Below are 22064 nucleotides of genomic sequence, written 5' to 3'. Positions count from 1 at the left end.
TTTGAGAACAGATGCAAAATGATTTCCTGGTAGGTTTAATGAACAGTGTGAGAGGAAGAGAAGACCCAAGAATGACTACAAGTTTTTTGGCGTAAGCAACCAGAAGAATGGAATTTCTATCAACTGACATGAAAAGCTATGGGAGGATCAAATTTGAGGGGTCAGGAAATTATTTTTGAACAATTTGAATGATCTAAATGGAGACATCAAGTGAGATACATTGGACTAAATAAAATGCAGGAGAGGCCAGGCTTGGAAATATAATCTTGCTAACCATAGGCATATAGATAGATTTCATTTATATATGTTTAAATATTTTCATTGGAGCATAGTTGTTTCAAAATGCTGTTAGTTTCTGCTGTACAGCAAAGTGAAACAGCTAAACATATACATATATCCCTTCTTTTTTGAATTTCTTTCCCATTTAGGTCATCATAGAACAGCCAAAAACTTTATCAGCAAGTGAATGATAACTCTGCCAAAAAAAATCAGTTAATATGACAATCTGTGTTTATATTATCCATGTCTTCGGTCAATAAATTGAAATTAACCAAACAAAACCTTAACAACGCAGGAACTTTGATCAATAACAAAAAAGCTTTTTTTTCCTTTCTTTTTTTTTTTTTTTTTTATAGATTTTAAGGATATGTGAGGTGTGTGTGTGCTCAGTTGCTTCAGTCGTATCTGACCCTTTGAGACCCTAGGGACTGTAGCCTAACAGGAACCAGGATCCTCTGGTCTGTGAAATTCTCCAGGCAAGAACACTGGAGTGGGTTGCCACACCTTCCTCCATGGGATCATTCCAATCCAGGGACCGAACCTGCATCTCCTGCATTGCAGATTCCTGTGGATTCTTTACCACTGAGCCACCAGGGAAGTCCCCATACATGAGGTACACATAGTGTATATAACCTACATAAACCATTTCAGGTTTTTCATTTAATCGCCAAATTGAAAAATGTACAAACCATTGGGAATTATGGGTCCTACTCATTAATAATCTGAAATACAGACTTTTTACACCCTATATTTTACAAATAATACATGTATTTATTAAATCAATATTTATTGAGAGTCTATTGAATGGTGAGTAGTGTTCTAGGCAATGAACAAAGAGGTATGGCCTCTGTCTTCCTAGAAATTGCTTCCGTTTTCTTAGACCTTTCAGATAGCTTTACAATTTTTACTGGATTTATGATTTAATAAAAGACGCTTACTCCTTGGAAGGAAAGTTATGACCAACCTAGATAGTATATTAAAAAGCAGAGACATTACTTTGCCAACAAAGGTCCGTCTAGTCAAGACTATGGTGTTTTCAGTGGTCATGTATGGATGTGAGAGTTGGACTGTGAAGAAAGCTGATCACCGAAGAATTGATGCTTTTGAACTGGGGTGTTGGAGAAGACTCTTGAGAGTCCTTTGTACTGCAAGGAGATCCAACCAGTCCATTCTAAAGGAGATCAATCCTGGGTGTTCATTGGAAGGACTGATGCTAAAGCTGAAACTGCAATACGTTGGCCACCTCATGCGACGAGTTGACTCACTGGAAAAGAGTCTGATGCTGGGAGGGATCGGGGGCGGGAGGAGAAGGGGACGACAGAGAATGAGATGGCTGCATGGCATCACCGACTCGATGGACATGAGTTTGAGTGAACTCTGGGAGTTGGTGATGCACAGGGATGCCTGGCGTGCTGTGATTCATGGGGTCACAAAGAGTCGGACACGACTGAGTGACTGAACTGAACTGAAATTGTAAATTATTCAACAGACTTCATTTTTTTGAAACTAGATTAAATATTAAATGTCCTCCTGAGGTTTTCCTCCTGGGTTTCTGTTTGCAGGGAATTTTCTTACCTGGTTTTCTTTTTCTTGATCATTGGTCACCTAACATGTAGAGATTGGACAAGAGCTGATTCGTAAGAATTTATAACAGACAAAGAATGAATTGTGAAGACAAAGAATGAAACTTATGGTCTCTATTACCCTAGAGAGGTTTACCAGGAAAAAAATGTTAGATGAACTGAAGTTAATTTCTGAAAAATTTACTAGTAAAATTGAATACATTGAATTAAATATCTGAATTTTAATAACATTTGGTAAAGTCTTACATCAACATTGTGTGCTTTTAAAAATGTTCTATGAATGTTCATTCATTTTAGTTGAAAATGGATTATTAATTCTACATAAATTGTCTTGCATAGGAGCCATGACATTTGTTTCATTGCTTCTTTATTTTGTATATTTTTTACTTATTACTAACTAAATGGCAACCCACTCCAGTATCCTTGCCTGGAAAATCTCATGGACACAGGAGCTTGGTGGGCTGCAGTCCATGGGGTCGCAAAGAGTCGGGCACGACTAAGCGACCTACACTTAACTGAATGATAGTGCAAATTCATGTTCACAATACTCAATAAAATCTAGATGAGAGGAACACAATATACTGAATGAAGGGATAAATACCCAAAATGTCATTGACAACTTGCATTTGAGACAAAATTTCCCAAACCGTCATTGAGGAGGTACTTTTGATAGAAGCCTATATAATGAGTCAGGGGTTTTGATTAAAAGTAGACTCTTGAGAGTCCCTTGGACTGCAAGGAGATCCAGCCAGTCCATTCTAAAGGAGATCAATCCTGGGTGTTCATAGGAAGGACTGATGCTAAAGCTGAAACTCCAATACTTTGGCCACCTCATGCGACGAGTTGACTCACTGGAAAAGAGTCTGATGCTGGGTGGGATTGGGGGCGGGAGGAGACGGGGACGACAGAGAATAAGATGGCTTTATGGCATCACCGACTCAATGGACAGGAGTTTGAGTGAACTCGGGAGTTGGTGATGGACAGGGAGGCCTGGCGTGCTGTGATTCATGGTGTCGCAGAGTCGGACACAACTGAGTGACTGAACTGAACTGAACTGAAACATCCAAAATGTAAAAATGAAGTAATGAGCTGTTTAAGTGAGTAATGTCAATATACAGTGGTTTCACTAGAAATTAGTGTCTAGATTGAATTGAGGAGGTAACAGTATCAATGGTTGGTTTTTCATTTCATTTATTGCTTTTTACTTGAGGGGAGCAGGGAAAGAGAAGATTTCTTTTGTAACTTAGTCAAGAAGGAAATACAAGGGGTATTAGATTTAGTGCTATCATTTGTATTTTCATTAAAAAATTAGGATCAAACAGAAATAACAAAAGAATAAAGTCACAACCAGAGGCTATTTAGCATGAAAAAGAAAAAAAAATCCCTCAAAAACTGGCAAATGAAGTTTTCTGAGAGTTGAAACTTCATCACAGAGAAAGAGAATCAGGATATATTTTAACAGATCTATGAAAGATGAAAGCCAGTGCATATTCAGAGATGATGCATACTCTGATTTAGGAATGTTCTAACAATCTTCTCTGAATATGGACTGAATTTTCCCTTCACTAAAGGTATGGTTGTCGGAGGAGTTCTTACAAACAGCTGAGAAAAAAAGAGAAGCTAAAGGCAAAGGAGAAAAGGAAAAATATGCCCATTTGAATATAGCATCCCAAAGAATAGCAAGGAGAGATAAGAAAGCCTTCCTCAGTGATTAATGCAAAATAATAGAGGAAAACAATAGAACTGGAAAGACTAGGGATCTCTTCAAGAAAATTAGAGATACCAAGGTAATATTTCAAGCAAAGATGGGCACAATAAAGGACAGAAATAGTATGGACTTAACAGAAGCAGAAGAGGTGGAAAGAATACACAGAAGAACTATACAAAAAAGATCTTCATGACCCAGATAACCACGATGGTGTGATCACTCCGCTAGAGCCAAACATCCTAGAATGCAAAGTCAAGTGGGCCTTAGGAAGCATCACTATGAGCAAAGCTAGTGGATGTGATGGATTTCCAGTTGAACTATTTCAAATCCTGAAAGATGATTCTGTGAAAGTGCTGCACTCAATATGCCAGCGAATTTGGAAAGCTCAGCAGTGGCCACAGGACTGGAAAAGATAAGTTTTCATTCCAATCCCAAAGAAATGAAATGCCAAAGAATGCTCAAACTACCACACAATTGCACTTATATCACACGCTAGCAAAGTAATGCTCAAAATTCTCCAAGCCAGACTTCAACAGTACGTGAACCATGAACTTCCAGATGTTCAAACTGGATTTAAAAAGGCAGAGGAACCAGTGATCAAATTGTGAACATCTGTTGGATTACTGAATGAGTAACAGAGTTCCAGAAAAATATATGCTTCTGCTTTATTGACTATTTCAAGGCCTTTGACTGTGTGGATCACAACAAACTGTGGAAAATTCTTAAAGAGATGGGAATACCAGACTACCTGACCTGCCTCCTGAGAAATCTGTATGCAGGTCAAGAAACAAAGAGTTAGAACCATACATACAACAATGGACTGGCTCCAAATTGGGAAAGGAGTATGTGAAGGCTGTATATTGTTATCCTGCATATTTAACTTATATGCAGAGTACATCATGCAAAATGCCGGGCTGGGTGAAGCACAAGCTGGACTCAAGATTGCCAGGAAAAATATCAGTAACCTCAGATATGCAGATGACACCGATTTTATGGCAGAAAGCAAAGAAAAACTAAAAAGCCTCTTGATAAAAGTGAAAGTGGAGAGTGAAAAAGTTGGCTTAAATTCAACATTCAGAAAACTAAGATCATGGAATCTGGTCCCATCACTTCAAGGCAAAAGGATGAAGAAACAATGGAAACAGTGAGAGACTTTATTTTCTTGGACTCCAAAATCGCTGAAGATGGTGGTTGCAGCCATGAAATTAAAAGACGCTTGCTTCTTGGAAGAAAAGTTATGACCAACCTAGACAGCATATTTAAAAGCAGAGACATTACTTTGCCAACCAAGGTCCATCCAGTCAAAGCTATGGTTTTCCAGTAGTCATCTGTGGATGTGAGAGTTGGACTATAAAGAAAGCTGAGCACTGAAGAATTGATACTTTTGAACTGTGGTGTTAGAGAAGACTCTTGAGAGTCCCTTGGACTGCAAAGAGATCCAACCAGTCCATCCTAAAGGAGATCAGTCCTGGGTGTTCATTGGAAGAACTGATGCTATAGCCGAAACTCCAATCCTTTGGCCACCTGATGCGAAAAGCTGACTCATTTGGAAAGACCCTGATGCTGGGAAAGATTGAAGGCAGGAGGAGAAGGGGACGACAGAGGATGAGGTGGGAGGTGGTTGGATGGCATCACTGACTTGATGACCATGAGTTTGGGTAAGCTCCAGGAGTTGTGATGGACAGGGAAGCTTGGTGTGCTGTAGTCCATGGGGTTGCAAAGTGTTGGACATGACTGAGCGACTGAATTGAACTTAGAATTATTTAGTCAATAATTAACTATCATTTAGCAGAGATGAAATGGGTAGATGATTGTCAACAAAATGGCCTTTAAGGTAGGGTTCAGTCTCAAGTCTATAAGTTGCAATGAAATATTTGCCTACTGTTTCTTGTATTACTTCAATTGTTTTTAGCACAATTGAATTTACTTATAAATTCCATTTAATATTTCTGTTGGATTGGCCAAATATGTTAGAGAAAACCCTATTGAACTTTTTGGACAAGTCAACATTATCTATAGTCTAGTTCTATCTTTTATTGACTGCCAGAAGAGTAACTGGGACATTGGTATTGGCTGCATGTAATAAAGGCAAATTGGCATAATCCTAGAACTGATTGCTTATCTAAATAAATACTTTTCACATTACTAAAGCAGTTTAACACTGATGTTAGAAAACAATCGGCATGACCTATGTGAATAATATGAATTTGTTAATCAAAATCCCATTTTCAAGGTTGTGAAATACTAAGATATAATCTAACTCTCATTTAAATATTCCATGTAGATCATATTTTCCCACAACATATCATCATCATCTTTATATTTAATGGTAGATTAATATAAAGGCTTTTCAATGTATTCTTGAAATATTTTATTTGTACTGACATGTCTACATTATGCATGAGTGATATCATATACATTTTCAGGAAATATTAGATTTGCAAAAGAAATAGAGATTACCAACTCCAATATCTTATATGACAGATAAATTATGGAACAGAATAGAAAAGTTGACAATACATGGATGTTTTATTTTAGTTGAATAATTGCATCAGCTTTTTTTTAGAATTTTTCTTTTTAAATTAAAGAGGAACAAAGCATTTTTAGATAGTTCATAAGTAATATTGATTAGCAATAAATGATTACTGATAAGAAATGATTTTGAGTAGTTATGGTTAAATATGGACTTGCTTGCTATGTTTCAGAGAAAGCATATCTATATTTTGCATAAATGTGATACACCTCTTTTGGATAAATGTGATAAAAGAAAAATTCTTTCTGACTTCATCTGAGAAATCTATCTTAAAAGTAAAAAAAAAAAACACAAATTTTCTCTCTGCTTTAAGAGCCACTCACATGTAATATTTATATACTCATTTTGTAAGAAGCACATAGTACACGTAATAATACTAAGGAAATAACGTTATAATAATCACAGGCTTTGACAAGCAAACATGACATCTGCTGGTTGAACAAGGAAATAATTCATAATTTTCCTTCTTTTTTTATCCTGCAGGCATTTTTTTGTCCTTCTACCAAGCACACCAATTTTTTTTTCATTCTCTCTTATACTCTAGTTTTATTTTATTCAACATTAAGTTTACATCTTTTCAGATTAATTGACCTAAAACTACAGTCATTATCTAAATTAGCAAATAATCTTTAGACATTATGCATGATTATCTATAGATTTTGGATTTTAAAATATTCATAAAATATATATAGAGAAAAATTTAATTGTTCAAATTTTTATATAAGATTTATATAAAAGTAAATTTATTCTATTTTGCAAATAGCTTCTCAAAAATGAGTATACTGAGTTTTCAAAATGTTTTATGCACAAAGCTCAAAGCAAAAGAGATCTTAAGAATATGCAACATGTCACTTTCCTAATCTAAAAATGTTAGATTAAAGTACAACAAAAATCTTTCTTAGATGCATTCTTAAGCTTACAAGTTGAAAGGGAATTATTTATTAGGGGTCAAAAAACAAAGAACTGAAAATCAGACATTGAATAGGAGCTTAGGAAGAAAAAGTGTTCTTGGCATTTGTATTCTTGGGAGCTGGAATTTTAGTCCACAGGAGATGAGGTTAATAGGCCAACTCAAGATAACTTGGAAATGAGACCCCACATATGAGTAAAGTCAGTGAAAAACAGCAATCTTATTCATAGAATATACTAGGGAAAAAAGTGTCCCTAACCAGCATAGGAAAATGAGAAATATATTTACATTAACAAAACACAGTTCTTGGCTAATGATACCATAGGATGGCTTGAGTAGATCCAATATCAATTTGCTGTTTTTGAAATTTAAGTAACATTGATTTACAATGTTAATTTCTGCTGTACAGCAAAATGATTTAGTTATACATATATAACTGAATGGTTATGGGGTGGTATATGGATGTGGATATAAACATGCGTATACATATGTATGAATGTATATATATATATATAAATACATTCTATTTTTAATATATTATTTTCCACATGGTTTATCATAGGATATTGAAAATAGTTCCTTATGCTATACATTAGAACCTTGTTGCTTATCTCAATTTGTTCCTGAAAGACATTCTCTCAACTTACACTGCAGAGAATATCTCCAAATTAAGTCTCAATGAGTATAAATTATTAACACACAAGAAAAATTTTCATGAGTGACTAAGAAGGCCAATAAACAACAGGATTTGACTATGACTCCAGATAATAGAATCATGAAATGGAATTTACAAATAAGTATGCTCAAAACAACTAAAGAAATATAGTATAAAACAGTAAACAAACACTATGGGACCTTCTATGAAAGAATGATCAATACTCTTTATTGCAACCATTGGAAGGCTTCATGGGGTGCATAATTGATATCTTTATTGATTTTAAAAGAGAATAAATTCCTCAGATAGACGAGGGTTTCTCATCACAGGATGAAAAAGAGAAAAAAATAATATATGGTTTTAGAGCTTCCTTGGTGACTCTGCCTGCAATACAGGAGACCTGGGTTTGATCCCTCAGTTGGGAAAATCACCTAGAGAAAGGAATGGCTACCTACTCCAGTATTCTTGCCTGGAGAATCCCATGGACAGAGGAACCTGCCAGGCTACAGTCCATGGGGTCATAAACAGTTGGACATGACTGAGCAACACTCACTTTATATGGAAAAAAAAATGTATTAAAGACAATACTTTAGAACTCCCAAGGATCTGGTAAAGTTGCAGTGCCCATTTTTCCTACCAAACTGTGCATTCTTGAAGGACAGGGAAGCTCTTATTAGCTATTACTACAATGGTTGACACAATACACGTGCTTAAGTAAGGTAGGGAGAACAGGTAATTGCTAATTTATGAAGCTTCTTATTCAAATGGTAAGATGTTTTTCCCTTATAGTCTAATTATTCTCAAGTTATTTTAACTAGTACTCACCTATGTGGAAGAAAAGATTTTTATAGTGAATCTACTGATTTTCATATCCCAGTGTAAAAAGAACTCTGACATATATTAATAAACACCTGAAAGATAACTAAATTAATAATCAAAATAGTAATAATAAAGTTTCACAAAAACATACTTGTAAACCTCATGCGACAAGTTGACTCACTGGAAAAGACTCTGATGCTGGGAAGGATTGGGAGCGGGAGGAGAAGGGGACAACAGAGAATGAGATGGCTGGATGGCATCACTGACTCTGTAGACATGAGTTTGAGTGAACTCCGGGAGTTGGTGATGGACAGGGAGGCCTGGCATGCTGTGATTCCTGGGGTCGCGGAGAGTCGGACACGACTGAGCGACTGAAGTGAACTGAACTGAACTGAAAGTATCAAAAATAATAAAACAATCTACAACTTTTCAAATGTACCTTTATTAGTATAAAAAGAGTAACTACATAGATTTATGGCAAATGTCAACACTGATGATGCACTGATTAAAAAAGCTCCAAAAATCATGCAGGAATCAGCTCTCTCTATGCATTTTTGGCAAAAGCTAACTGAAATAGTCAATTCTTTAAGAACAAGAGGTATATACTGTGTTTAGACACAAAGACTAGCTGTGGATTGCTCATAGCAATCTATTAGACATAATATACAATAAACAGCTATGCAGCACTATATCCTTTCTCCATAGGACAGAAGAAAGAACATGTAATTGTTGAAACCATTACTATTTTCTCTTCAAACCAGTGAATCTCATTGTTGTTCTGGCTTCCCTGGTAGCTCAGTCAATAAAGAAACTGCCTACAGTACAGGAGACATGGGTTCAGTACCTGGGTCAGAAAGATGCCTTGGAGAAGGAAATGGCAACCCACTCCAGTGTTCTCGCCTGGTAAATCCTATGGACAGAGGAGCCTGGTAGGCTACAGACCATGGAGTCGCAAGAATTGGACACGACTTAGCAACTAAACCACCACCATTGTCGTGCAGTAGCTCAGTTGTGTCTGACTCTTTGAGACCACATGGACTACAGCATGCCAAGTTTTCCTTCCTTTCATTATCTCCCAGAGGTGGCTCAAACTCATGTCCATTGAGTAGATGATGCCATCCAACCATCTCATCCTCTGTTGGCCCATTCTCCTCCTATCCTCAGTCTTTCCCGTCATCAGGGCATTTTCCGATGAGTCAGCTCTTCACATCAGGTGGCCAAAGTATTGGACTTCACCTTCAACATCAGCCCTTCCAATGAATATTCAGGGTTGATTTCCTTTAGGATTGACTGGTTTGATCTCCTTGCAGTCCAAGGAGCTCTCAAGAGTCTTCTCCAGCACCACAGTTCGAAAGTATCAATTCTTTGGCACTCAGCCTTCTTTATGGTCCAACTCTCACATACATACATGACTATTGGAAAAACTAAAGCTTGGACTATAAGGACTTTTGTTGGCAAAGTGATGTCTGTGCTTTTTAATATGCTGTCAACACTTGTTGAAATTGGACAGTTCTATGAAGACCTGCAAGAGCTTCTTGAAGTAACACTCACTAAAAACTGTCCTTTTCATCATGGGGGACTGGAATGCAAAAGTAGAAAGTCAAGAGATACCTGGAGTAACAGGCAAGTTTGGCCTTGGAGTACAAAAAGAAGCAGGGCAAAAGCTAACAGGAGCTATTCCAACAGAATGCACTGGTTATAGCAAACACTCTCTTCCAACAACACAAGAGATGGACACATCTACACAACTACACATGGATATCATCAGATAGTCAATATCGAATTTAGATTCATTATATTCTTTGAAGCCAAAGATAAAGAAGCTCTATATAGTCAGCAAAAACAAAACGAGAAGCTAACTCTTGCACAGATCATGAACTCCTTTTGAAAAATTCAAACTTAAATTGAAGAAAGTAGGGCAAACTATTCAGGCTTTCAGTTCAGTTCAGTTCAGTCGCTCAGTCATGTCTGACTATTTGTGACCCCATGAACCGCTGCACGCCAGGCCTCCATGTTCGTCACCAACTCCCACAGTTTATCCAAACTCATGTTCATTGAATCAGTGATAGCATCCAACCATCTCATCCTCTGTCGTCCTTTTCTCTTCCTGCCCTCAATCTTTCCCAGCATCAGGGTTTTTTCCAATAAGTCAACTCTTCGCATGAGGAGGCCAAAGTACTGGAGTTTCAGCTTCAACATCAATCCTTCCAATGAACATCCAGGACTGATCTCCTTTAGGATGGACTGGTTGGATCTCCTTGCAGTCCAAGGGACTCTCAAGAGTCTTTTCCAACACCACAGTTCAAAAGCGTCAATTCTTCGGCGATCAGCTTTCTTCACAGTCCAACTCTCCCATCCATATGTGACCACTGGAAAAACCATAGCCTTGACTAGACAGACCTTGGTTGGCAAAGTAATGTATCTGCTTTTTGTTATTCTATCTAGGTTAGTCATAACTTTCCTTCCAAGGAGTAAGCGTCTTTTAATTTCATGTCAGCAATCATCATCTGCAGTGATTTTGGAGCCAAAAAATAAAATAAAATCAGCCACTGTTTCCCCTGTTTCCCCATCTATTTGCCATGAAGTGATGGGACTGGATGCCATATCTTTGTTTTCTGAATGCTGAGCTTTAAGCCAACATTTTCACTCTCCTCTTTCACTTTCATCAAGATGCTCTTTAGTTCTTCTTCACTTTCTGCCATAAGGGTGGTGTCCTTTGCATATCTGAGGTTACTGATATTTCTCCCAGCAATCTTAATTCCAGTTTGTGCTTCTTCCAGCCCAGCGTTCCTCATGATGTACTCTGCATATAAGTTAAATAAGCAGGGTGATAATATACAGCTTTGACATATTCCTTTTCCTATTTGGAACCAGTCTGTTCCATGTCCAGTTCTGACTGTTGCTTCCTGACCTGCATACAGGTTTCTCAAGAGGCAGGTCAGGTGGTCAGGTATTTCCAGCTCTTTCAGAATATTCCACAGTTTATCGTGATTCATATAGTCAAAGGCTTTGGCATAGTCAATAAAGCAGAAATAGATATTTTTCTGGAAGTCTCTTGCTTTTTCCATGATCCAGCGGATGTTGGCAATTTGATCTCGGGCGCCTCTGCGTTTTCTAAAACCAGCTTGAACATCTGGAAGTTCATAGTTCATATACTGCTGAAGCCTAGCTTGGATAATTTTGAACATTACTTTACTAGCGTGTGAGATGAGTACAATTGTGCGGTAGTTTGAGCAATCTTTGACATTGCCTTTCTTTGGGATTGTAATGAAAACTGATCTTTTCCAGCCCTATGACCACTGTTGAGTTTTCCAAATTTGCTGACATATTGAGTGCAGCGCTTTCACAGCATCATCTTTCAGGATTTGAAATAACTCCACTGGAATTCCATCACCTCCACTAGCTTTGTTCATAGTGATGCTTCCTAAAGCTCACTTGACTTCACATTCCAGGATGTCTGGCTCTAGGTGAGTGATCACACCATCATGATTATCTGAGTCATGAAGATCTTTTTTGTATGGTTCTTCTGTGTATTCTTGCCACCTCTTCTTAATATCTTCTGCTTCTGTTAGGTCCATACTATTTCTGTCCTTTATTGAGCCCATCTTTTCATGAAATATTCCCTTGGTATCTCTAATTTTCTTAAAGAGATCTCTAGTCTTTCCTATTGTATTATTTTCCTCTATTTCTTTGCATTGATCGCTGAGGAAGACCTTCTTATCTCTCCTTGCTATTCTCTGGAACTCTGCATTTGACCTGAATCACAGGTCTTATACAGTGGAAGTGACAAATAGATATAAGGGATTAGATCTGACAAGACAGAGTTCCTGAAGAACTATGGACAGAGGTTTGTAACATTGTACAGGAGGTGGTGACCAAAACCAAGAAAAAGAAATGTAAGAAGGCAAAATGGTTGTCTGAGGAGGCCTTAGAAATAGCTGAGAGAGAACAGAAGCTAAAGGCAAAGGAGAAAAGAAAAGATATACCCATCTGAATGCAGAGTTCCAGAGAATAGCACGGAGAGATAAGAAAGCCTTCTTAAGCAAACAGTGCAAAGAAATAGAGAAAAACAATAGAATGGGAAAGAGTAGAGATCTCTTTGAGAAAATTAGAGATACCAAGGTAACATTTCATACAATGATGGGCACAATAAAGGACAGAAACAGTATCGACCTAACAGAAGCAGAATATATTAAGAAGTGGCAAGAATACATAGAACTGTACAGAAATGGTCTTAATGACACAGATATCCACATTGATGTGATCACTCATCCACAGCCAGAAATCTGGAATGTGAAGTCAAGTAGACTTAGGAAGCATTACTATGAATAAAGCTAGTGGAGATGATGGAACTCTAGCTGAGCTATAAAACCCTAAAACACGATGCTGTGAAAGTGCTGCACTCAATATGCCAGCAAATTGGAAAACTCAGCATTGGCCACAGGACTGGAAAAGGTCAGTTTTCAATCTAGGACCAAAGAAGGACAATGTCAAAGAATGTTCAAACTATCTCATAATTACACTTGTTTCACTTGCTGGCAGGGGCTTCCCTCATAGCTCAGTCAGTAAAGAATCTGCCTGCAATCCAAGAGACCTGGGTTCAATTCCTGGGTCCAGAAGATCCTCTGGAGAAGGAAATGGCAATCCACTCCAGTATTCTTGCCTGGAAAATCCCATGGACAGAGGAGCCTGGCAGGCTACAGTCCATGAGGTCACGAGAGTCAGATACGACTTAGCGACTAAACCATCACCGCCACCACCACCAGTTGCTAGCAAGATAATGCTCAAAATCCTTCTAGCTAGACTTCAACAGTATGTGAACCAGGAAGAGATGTACAAGCTGGATTTAGAAAAGGCAGAGGAACCAGAGATCAAATTATCCACATCGCTGGATCACAGAAAATGCAAGGGAATTCCAGAGAAACATCTACTTCTGCCTCATTGACTAAGCTAAAACCTTTGACTGTGTGGATCACAGCAAACTGTGGAAAATTCTTGAAGAGACAGGAATATCAGACCACCTTTCCTGCCTCCTGGGAAACCTGCATGCAGGTCAAGAAGCAAGAGTTAGAACCATACATGGAACAAAGGACTGGTTCAAAATTGGAAAGGAGTACGTGAAAGCTGTATATTGTCACCCTGCTTAATTAACTTATATGCAGAGTTCAGTTCAGTTCAGTCACTCAGTCGTGTCGGACTCTTTGCGACCCCGTGAATCACAGTACACCAGGCCTCCCTGTCCATCATGTGAAATGCCAGGCTGGATAAAGCTGAAGCTTGAATCGAGATTGTCAGGAGAAAAATCAATAACATCAGACATGCAGATGACATCATCCTAATGCAGAAAGCAAATAGGAACTAAATAGCCTCTTCATGGAACTGAAAAAAGAGAGTGAAAAAGCTAGCTTGAAACTCAACATTCATAAAACAAAGATCATGTCATCCAGTCCCATAACTTTATGGCAAATAAATGGGGAAAAAATAAACAGTGACAGACTTCATTTTCTTGTACTCCAAAATCACTGCACACAGTGACAGCAGCCATGAAATTAAACAGGAATCTTAAGTGATACTTTAAAAAAAAATGAAAAGAAATGCTTCTACCGAAATGTGGATTTTTCTGCTTGTAATCAGGAATGTGATAGAAATCTACTTTTATTTTACAACTATACTGGTGAGAAAGAAGAAAACGCATTAGAAAGAAACCCTCAGCGGGAAATTCAAGAAGCGACTGTCTTAAAAAAAGAAAAGAAAAAAAAATGTGGTCTGGGAAATGAAAAAAGGCTGATTAATTGAAAAATCATTGCAGACAAACAACTAATCAGTACTTGTCCTCTGACTGGTATTGTGAATACACTCCTAAATTTCAACCATCAGAGACTAAAGGGACACCAGAGTCTTTGAGTTGAAAAATGACTTTACACATCTCATCCTGGAAGAAGAATGAAGAATTATGATAACTCTTGGGATCCTATTCTACTGAAAGCTTATCCTTTTGATTCAAAGCCATTTAAAAAATGTCATGAAGATGGCGTAAGGTGTACTCTGAGGCCACAACATTTGATCTGTGAAGTCAAAGGAAATTGTTTTAAAAAGAATCAGTGTACTAATCTTATTACCTATATTTGGTATTTAGTTATTTAACACTGAATTTAGGCCTAAATATTTAGTGAATATTATTCATTAAAAGTAATAAAGGAATTATTACTGAATTGGTGGTTCAACTTTCATGTGAATAGAAAGGTGTAAATTAATATAAAGAAGGAATTAAAAAATTGAAAGTATGTAAATAACACTTAACAAAAATATTATTATATCTGATAAGTCACAATTTATCTTAGATTTAAGGTGACTGTCACAGAAGCAATAAAACAAATGTCATCAAGGGTTTGTTCAACTATGGTAACTTGGAGATAGCATATAGGAAACAAAAACACAAGATAAAAACCATACAGCTGGGAAGCCAATGATATCTCTCAGTTAATGACTGTTTGGAGTTTGTAAAAAAAATTGCAAGACATGTGACAATTTATAACTCAATAAATCACTTAGGAGAATGCTTTTGTACTTGAAACATAGAATTGTTTATCCATACTTTGTCTTCCCATATATTTTCAAATGACCAGTCATTGGGACATTATTTTTAAATTGCAACCCAATTGGTTTTATTCAGCCCTCACATGGATCCATTTTCTTCTGCTGCAGTCAAAGCTATAAATACCAAATTGATGGCAGACTGCCCTATGACCACACTTTAGCACTCAAGAACTTCCTTAGAATTTATATCCCTGTAGAACAAGTTTATTGATTAGATAAATAACAAAAATATTGACAATATTGTCAGTCTCTACAAATCACCTGGATTTTTGTAGAAAGCTTTTAAATTTGCTCAAGTATAAGGTATAGTTGCTTTGGTTACATTGTGATTTCTTTTGTAGGTTATGTCCTTTCAAAATAAAACAGCTAAAAAACAAGTTTCTCACTCTTCAATAAAATGGCTTAATTAAAAACACTTTGTATTAATTTAATGATCCTATTTCCCACCTGGAAAAACTTCTAAAATTTTTTAGCACTATTTTTCTTTAAAAATCCCATCACTGGAATAATATTTTCAATAAATATATGTTCAAGAATTTACTTAATGAACTGCTAAATTCCTAATAATATGTACAAAGCATTTTTACAAAGGAAATAAAGCAATGGGAACTTGAAAGTAATGTTATGGGATTTATGTCTAAATTTCTTTATAAAACAAAACTTTGCCCATTCATCTTTGCCTCTTTTCTCTGTTGCATTTGAAGATTCATCGTTAGAATGTCTATTGTTTGTAACTATTATAGTTTATTCTAATGGCATCTAATTTCGCTCATCACTTTACACCATCAAAAGACTTCTAACTCAGTGTTCCTTGTATAAATGAAGCAGTAAACTTTTCTCCAGCTTGTGCTTCTCTTGCCTATAGTCTAGTGACAGCTTGCCAGTGACTGAAATTTCCTAAAACTCTAGTTATTTTCATACATTTTGACTCCTTAAACTGAAAGTCTTTCCTGGTATATATTTTGTCTGCTTTTCAATTCTTTTGGTACCCAGTCATGACTATCATTCCTTTCTTGATCTTTTTTCTATGATAATCATTTATACTATAACACTTAGCACTTAATTAAGAAAACACAACACATTGTAATGTTATACTGATATATAAGTACTCCTGAAAACATTTTCTAATTAACACTTTTTTTCTGATTAGAGGCTCTTTCCCAGATTTAGATATAATGTAATTGCCACCGATAGAGTAGACTGAACAATGTAAAGCAACTACAGTCTTGTTTTAATCTTGATGTTTCAATTCTCACACATATAAACTTTAAAAAATCAGAATTGTGTTATAATAGCTAATATCTCTAAGTCAGTTTTAATTAAATTCCAGCCATTAAATAAATTTAATGCTACTGGCCAAGAAAAACCTATCCTAGGCATACCTGTGTTTTTCACATTAGTCCGTCAATGAAATATTTAGGATGATTTTTGCAAAGAAAAATAAATCGGATAATTATTGTAATATGAATATCATGTTTACATGTTTTCATTTCTGATGGTTATTTAAAACATTATTTGCAGAGTTTTGATAAGGGTATGTTAACACAAATGTTTATAGGTAAGAGAAGAAAAAGTTAAGCAACTCTGTAACTTGCTCCCTTTCTCCTCAAGGATGCCTGAGGTGCTTGTGACTCTATCAGACCACCTTCTAAACCAGGGCTTCAGCAAACTTTTTCTGTAAGGGATCAGATAGCAAATATTCTAGGCTTTAAATTATAATCATAAGATATTTGACACAACTATTCAACTATGATATTCTAAAGAGGAAGTAGTCATGGACAATACTGAATGGACATGACTGTGTGCCAATAAAATGCTATTTAAGGACAGGGAGGCCTGGCGTGCTGTGATTCATGGGGTAGCAAAGAGTTGGATATGACTGAGCAACTGAACTGAACTGAAGGAGACTAAAATGTGAATTCCATACGTTTCACATTTACTAAATTATTATTGCTCTTTTGAATTTTTGACCATCATTTAAAAATATTTTTAAAAAATTATTTATTTATTTTTTAGGTCACAGGACATACAAAAGAAGATGGTGGGCTGGATTTGTCTCATGGGCCATGATAAACTATTATAAATCACTAGGGGATGTTAGAGTTTCTAATATTGTTTGTTTCTAAGAATTCACGGTGCACTATGTAAGCATCTGAAAATGCCTTGATTAAGCTCTATCTGCCCTATGAAATTGCTTATTTTTAATAAATATGCAATAAATATATTTATGAAGCAGGGCAGCAGTGAAGAGGAGAAGTTAGCTACACACCAACTCTCAAGACACCAAAGCTATATTTCCTGGGCTAATCACATGTGTCACCAGAAATACCAAAACAGGCAAAAGGAATATTGGAAGCTCCATCTGTTGGATTTGGGGATTCATATATAAATGCTACATCTGCGTCAGGTTCTTGTATACTGGGCTAAATATTAGTGAAAGACTTAAGATTTGTATGAGCTTGTTTTGACGGAAATGGTATGGACATAACAGAAGCAGAAGATATTAAGAAGAGGTGGCAAGAATACACAGAAGAACTATACAAAAAAGATCTTCATGACCCAGATAATCACAATGGTATGATAACTAACCTAGAGCCAGACATCCTGGAATGTGAAGTCAAGTGGGCCTTAGGAAACATCATTATGGACAAAGCTAGTGGAGGTGATGGAATTCCAGTTGAGCTATTTGAAATCCTAGAAGATGAAGCTGTGAAAGTACTACAGTCAATATGCCAGTAAAACTTGGAAAACTCAGCAGTGGCCACAGGACTGGAAAAAAGCCAGTTTTAATTCCAATCCCAAAGAAAGGCATGCCAAAGAATGTTCAAACTATCACACAATTGCACTCATATCACATGCCAGCAAAGTAATGCTCAAAATTCTCCAAGCCAGGCTTCAACAGTACCTGAACCATGAAATTCCAGATGTTCAAGCTGGTTTTAGAAAAGGCAGAGGAACCAGAGATCAAATTGCCAACATCTGCTGGATCATCAAAAGAGCGAGAGAGTTCCAGAATAAAACATCTCCTTTTGCTTTATTGACTATACAAAGCTTTTGACTGTGTGGATCATAACAAACTGTGGAAAATTCTTAAAGAGATGGGAATACCAGACTACCTGACCTGCTTCCTGAGAAATCTGTATGCAGGTCAAGAAACAAGAGGTAGAATCATACATGGAAAAACAGATTGGTTCCAAATAGGGAAAGGAGTATGTGAAGGATGTATATTGTCACCCTGCTTATTTAACTTATATGTAGAATGCATCATGCGAAATGCCGGACTGGATGAAGCACAAGCTGGAATCAAGATTGCCGGGAGAAATATCAATAACCTCAGATATGCAGATGACACCACGCTTATGGCAGAAAGCGAAGAACTAAAGAGCCTCTTGATAAAAGTGAAAGAGGAGAGTGAAAATGTTGGCTTAAAACTCAACATCATAAAACTAAGATCATGGCATTTGGTCCCATCACTTCATTTCAAATAGATGGGAAAACAACGGAAATAGAGAAAGATTTATTTTGGGGGGCTCCAAGATTACTGCAGATGGTAATTGCAACCATGAAATTAAAAGACGCTTGCTCTTTGGAAGAAAAGTTATGACCAACCTAGACAGCATATTAGAAAGCAGAGACGTTACTTTGCCAACAAAGGTCCGTCTATGCAAGGTTCTGGTTTTTCCAGTGGTCATGTATGGATGTAAGAGTTGGACTATAAAGAAAGCTGAGCACTGAAGAATTGATGCTTTTAAATTGTGGTGTTGGAGAAGACTCTTGAGTCCCTTGGACGGCAAGGAGATCCAATTAGTCAATCCTAAAGGAAATCAGTCTTGAATATTCAATGGAAGGACTGATGCTGAAGCTGAAACTCCAATACTTTGGCCATCTGATGCAAAGGGCTGACTCATTTGAAAAGACCTTGATGCTGGGAAAGATTGAAGGCTAGAGGAGAAGGGGACAACAGAGGATGAGATGGTTGGATGGCATCACCGACTCAATGGACATGAGTTTGAGTAAACTCTGGGAGTTGGTGATGGACAGGGAAGCCTGGCATGATCCATGGGGTTGCAAAGAGTTGGACATGACTGAGTGACTGAACTGAACTGAAGACAATTTAGTTTCTCTCTCATAAACATTTGTTTAAAAGTTCCAGTTATACTTTGTAGATATATACAAGCAATAGTTTAAAATTTTTTTCTACAGCAAATTGAAGAAGATTTAATATGTGCTGTGCTGTGCTTTGTCACTCAGTTGTATTCAACTCTTTGTAACCCCATGGACTTTAACTTGCTTGGCTCCTCTGTCCATAGGGATTTTCCTGGCAAGTGGACTGGAGTGTGTTGCCATACCCTCTTCCAGGGGATCTTCCTAGCCCATGGGTGGAATCCAGGTCTCCCACATTGCTTGCATATTCTTACCATCTGAGCCACCAGGGAAGCCCATGAATACTGGAATGGGTAGCCCATCCCTTTTCCAAGGATCTTCCAGACCTAGAAATCAAATCAGGGTTTCCTGCATTTCAGGTAGTTTCTTTACCAGCTGAGCTACCCAGGAAGCCCAGATTTAATATGTTCTTAGTGTATTCTCCTCCCAAAGTGGTCAATTGTTATATCACAGCCTTTTGGTATTCAGTATGGTATTCTCTGATATATCGACATCAATAAAGAGAAAAAAAAATTTAAATAATAACATATTTAGAATAGCGATTTAATGAGCTATTTAAAACTTCACAATTTTAAACCTTTAAAAGAAAACATAACTAAAATAAAGCACTCATTTCTCATGCTTAAATCATTGTATATAAGACCTTGTTTAATGATGAATAAAAGTTAAAGTACAAGACTCCACTCGTCACACATACATGAAATTGAAGAGTTATTCTCACAGTATGTTCAGTAGATTATAAACACCATGATGGCAGAAACTTCACCTTTTATATACTCTTCCCTAGGTTGAGGTTTTGAAGAAAAATAATTAAACTCATAAACTATGTCTGCTACAATTTTTAATGCAAATGGTCATTTGTATTGTATTTTTGGGGGGTGGAGTGAGGAGCTATTCAGAGTTGTCATCACTAGTACACTACCTGAAATTTTGACTGGGAAGAGATTTTTAAACTTGTTAATATTATTGATGAAAAGATCTCCCCAGAACAGAACACTCAAATATGTACGTTGATTTCGGTAGATCCTTGAAAGACTATTTCATCATTTTCCAGTTGTAATGTAGAAAAGAGTATTTTAGCCTAATTCCTTTTAATTTATTTTTAGGGTATTTTTTAGAATAAAAAAGTAATGTCAATTTATTTGTAGTCATGTCAGTGAAAGCCTTTTCACAAATTTCAAGTTTTATTTAAATAAATGAAAGTCACTGGAATAAACAATAGATCTTCAAATAATATTACTGGAATAACAAAAATTGATGCAGAGCAAAATAAAATAATGAGTTTGTACTTTACCTAGAAGTTGAGAAATCTCAATTATTCTTGCTTGATCTGCATAGGTATGAAGCTGATTAGGATTATAAACATAATCATAGAAAATGCATTTGGAAAAAACACCATATAGCAGATTATCATGACATGCTAATGAGATAGCATCATAAAATTCATACTACTTATTAAAATATGTTACCATGAAGGGTAACAGTTATTAAATCATTAAAATTACACAGATACCAATGCGCTTTTCCTAATTAACAACAACAAAATTAAAAGAAGATACTTAGACTTGTGTGGAAAACTTTAACTCAGTCTTTCTATGGTTTTCTTCAATAATTTAAATTCACTTGAATATAATATCCTATCATATAATTCAATTTCCCTTTACAGATATTTCCTAAAATGATTAGATATGTACTGTAAATGTGTTTATAGAAATATCTACTTGGAAAATTATTTAACCATAGTGAGTTCAAATTGCCTAAATTAAAATATAATTTTTACCTCGTTTTTTGAAACATGGAATGAACACAAGACTCAATTTTATAAATTTCCCTAAAGACATCTTCATTTGTTAATAATTTAGTCTTTTTCCTTAATCTCTAGGAAGGCAGAGGCCATTAAAGTAAGACCAAAGAATATGGCTTCTAGGCCTATTCACTAGGAAGTAGAAACTGAAAATGATGATCAGGTGCAAAGACTATATAACTTATCAAGAATCCTGCCTTTGGTTATCAAGAAGCAAATCACTCAGATTGAAATAGGTAGGCAATCAAATAGGGTTTTCAGAACTAATATGGCTTAGTTATTACTTCTTGCAAGAAAAAGATCCATTTTACAAATCACTAGCTGCTCATGCCACACATATCCATATCAGTTGGAAGCTAATGTGATCTGTTTCTCATTTTAAAAAAACTGCCCCAAATTTATGACACTTCTCAGAAGAGTTCATGCTTTTATTTGAGTAGGGATCCACCATACAAAGTCAAGATTCTTTATTTAATAGAATATAGAATTAATGGCTTCCCTTGTAGCTCAAATGGCAAAGAATCTGCCTGCAATGCAGGAGACCTGGGTTTGATCCCTGGGTGAGGAAGATCCCTTGGAGAAGGGGATGGCAACCCACTACAGTATTCTTGCCTAGAGAATTCCATGGACAGACCATGGGGTGGCAAAGAGTCGCAAAGAGTTAATGAGCGCAGTACAATCAACAAATAATTATAGAGTCATTTGTAACTGTAAGGACTCTTTCAATTAGGTTTTTGGGGTTCAAAAATAACAATTATTTTGTAAATTTAGCCAGTTTAAAAAGATATCACTGGAGATGTAAATGAATCAAAATATAAAATTTATTCTGTTAAAATTTCTGGATATAGTCTACATAAAATATCTATCATCACACTGGGGAAATAGTATTTAATGAAAATTAATCTCAGTCCTGGGTGTTCATTGGAAGGACTGATGCTGAAGCTGAAGCTCCAATACTTTGGCCATCTCATGCGAAGAGCTGACTCACTGGAAAAGACTCTGATGCTGGGAG

At 36.4% G+C, this 22064-nt stretch overlaps 1 protein-coding gene across 1 annotated transcript in view; it reads right to left on the bottom strand.

Annotated features, from left to right (window-relative positions):
- Window positions 1-22064, bottom strand: part of MDGA2 (MAM domain containing glycosylphosphatidylinositol anchor 2) — a 962529-nt gene that overhangs the window by 88200 nt on the left and 852265 nt on the right. The window lies entirely within an intron of this gene.

This window comes from Moschus berezovskii, chromosome 9 (assembly GCF_049115385.1).
Source record: "Moschus berezovskii isolate FMDL1 chromosome 9, NW_MosBer_1.0, whole genome shotgun sequence".
NCBI classification, from domain to species: domain Eukaryota; kingdom Metazoa; phylum Chordata; class Mammalia; order Artiodactyla; family Moschidae; genus Moschus; species Moschus berezovskii.
This window is presented reverse-complemented; position numbering and strand designations above follow the sequence as displayed.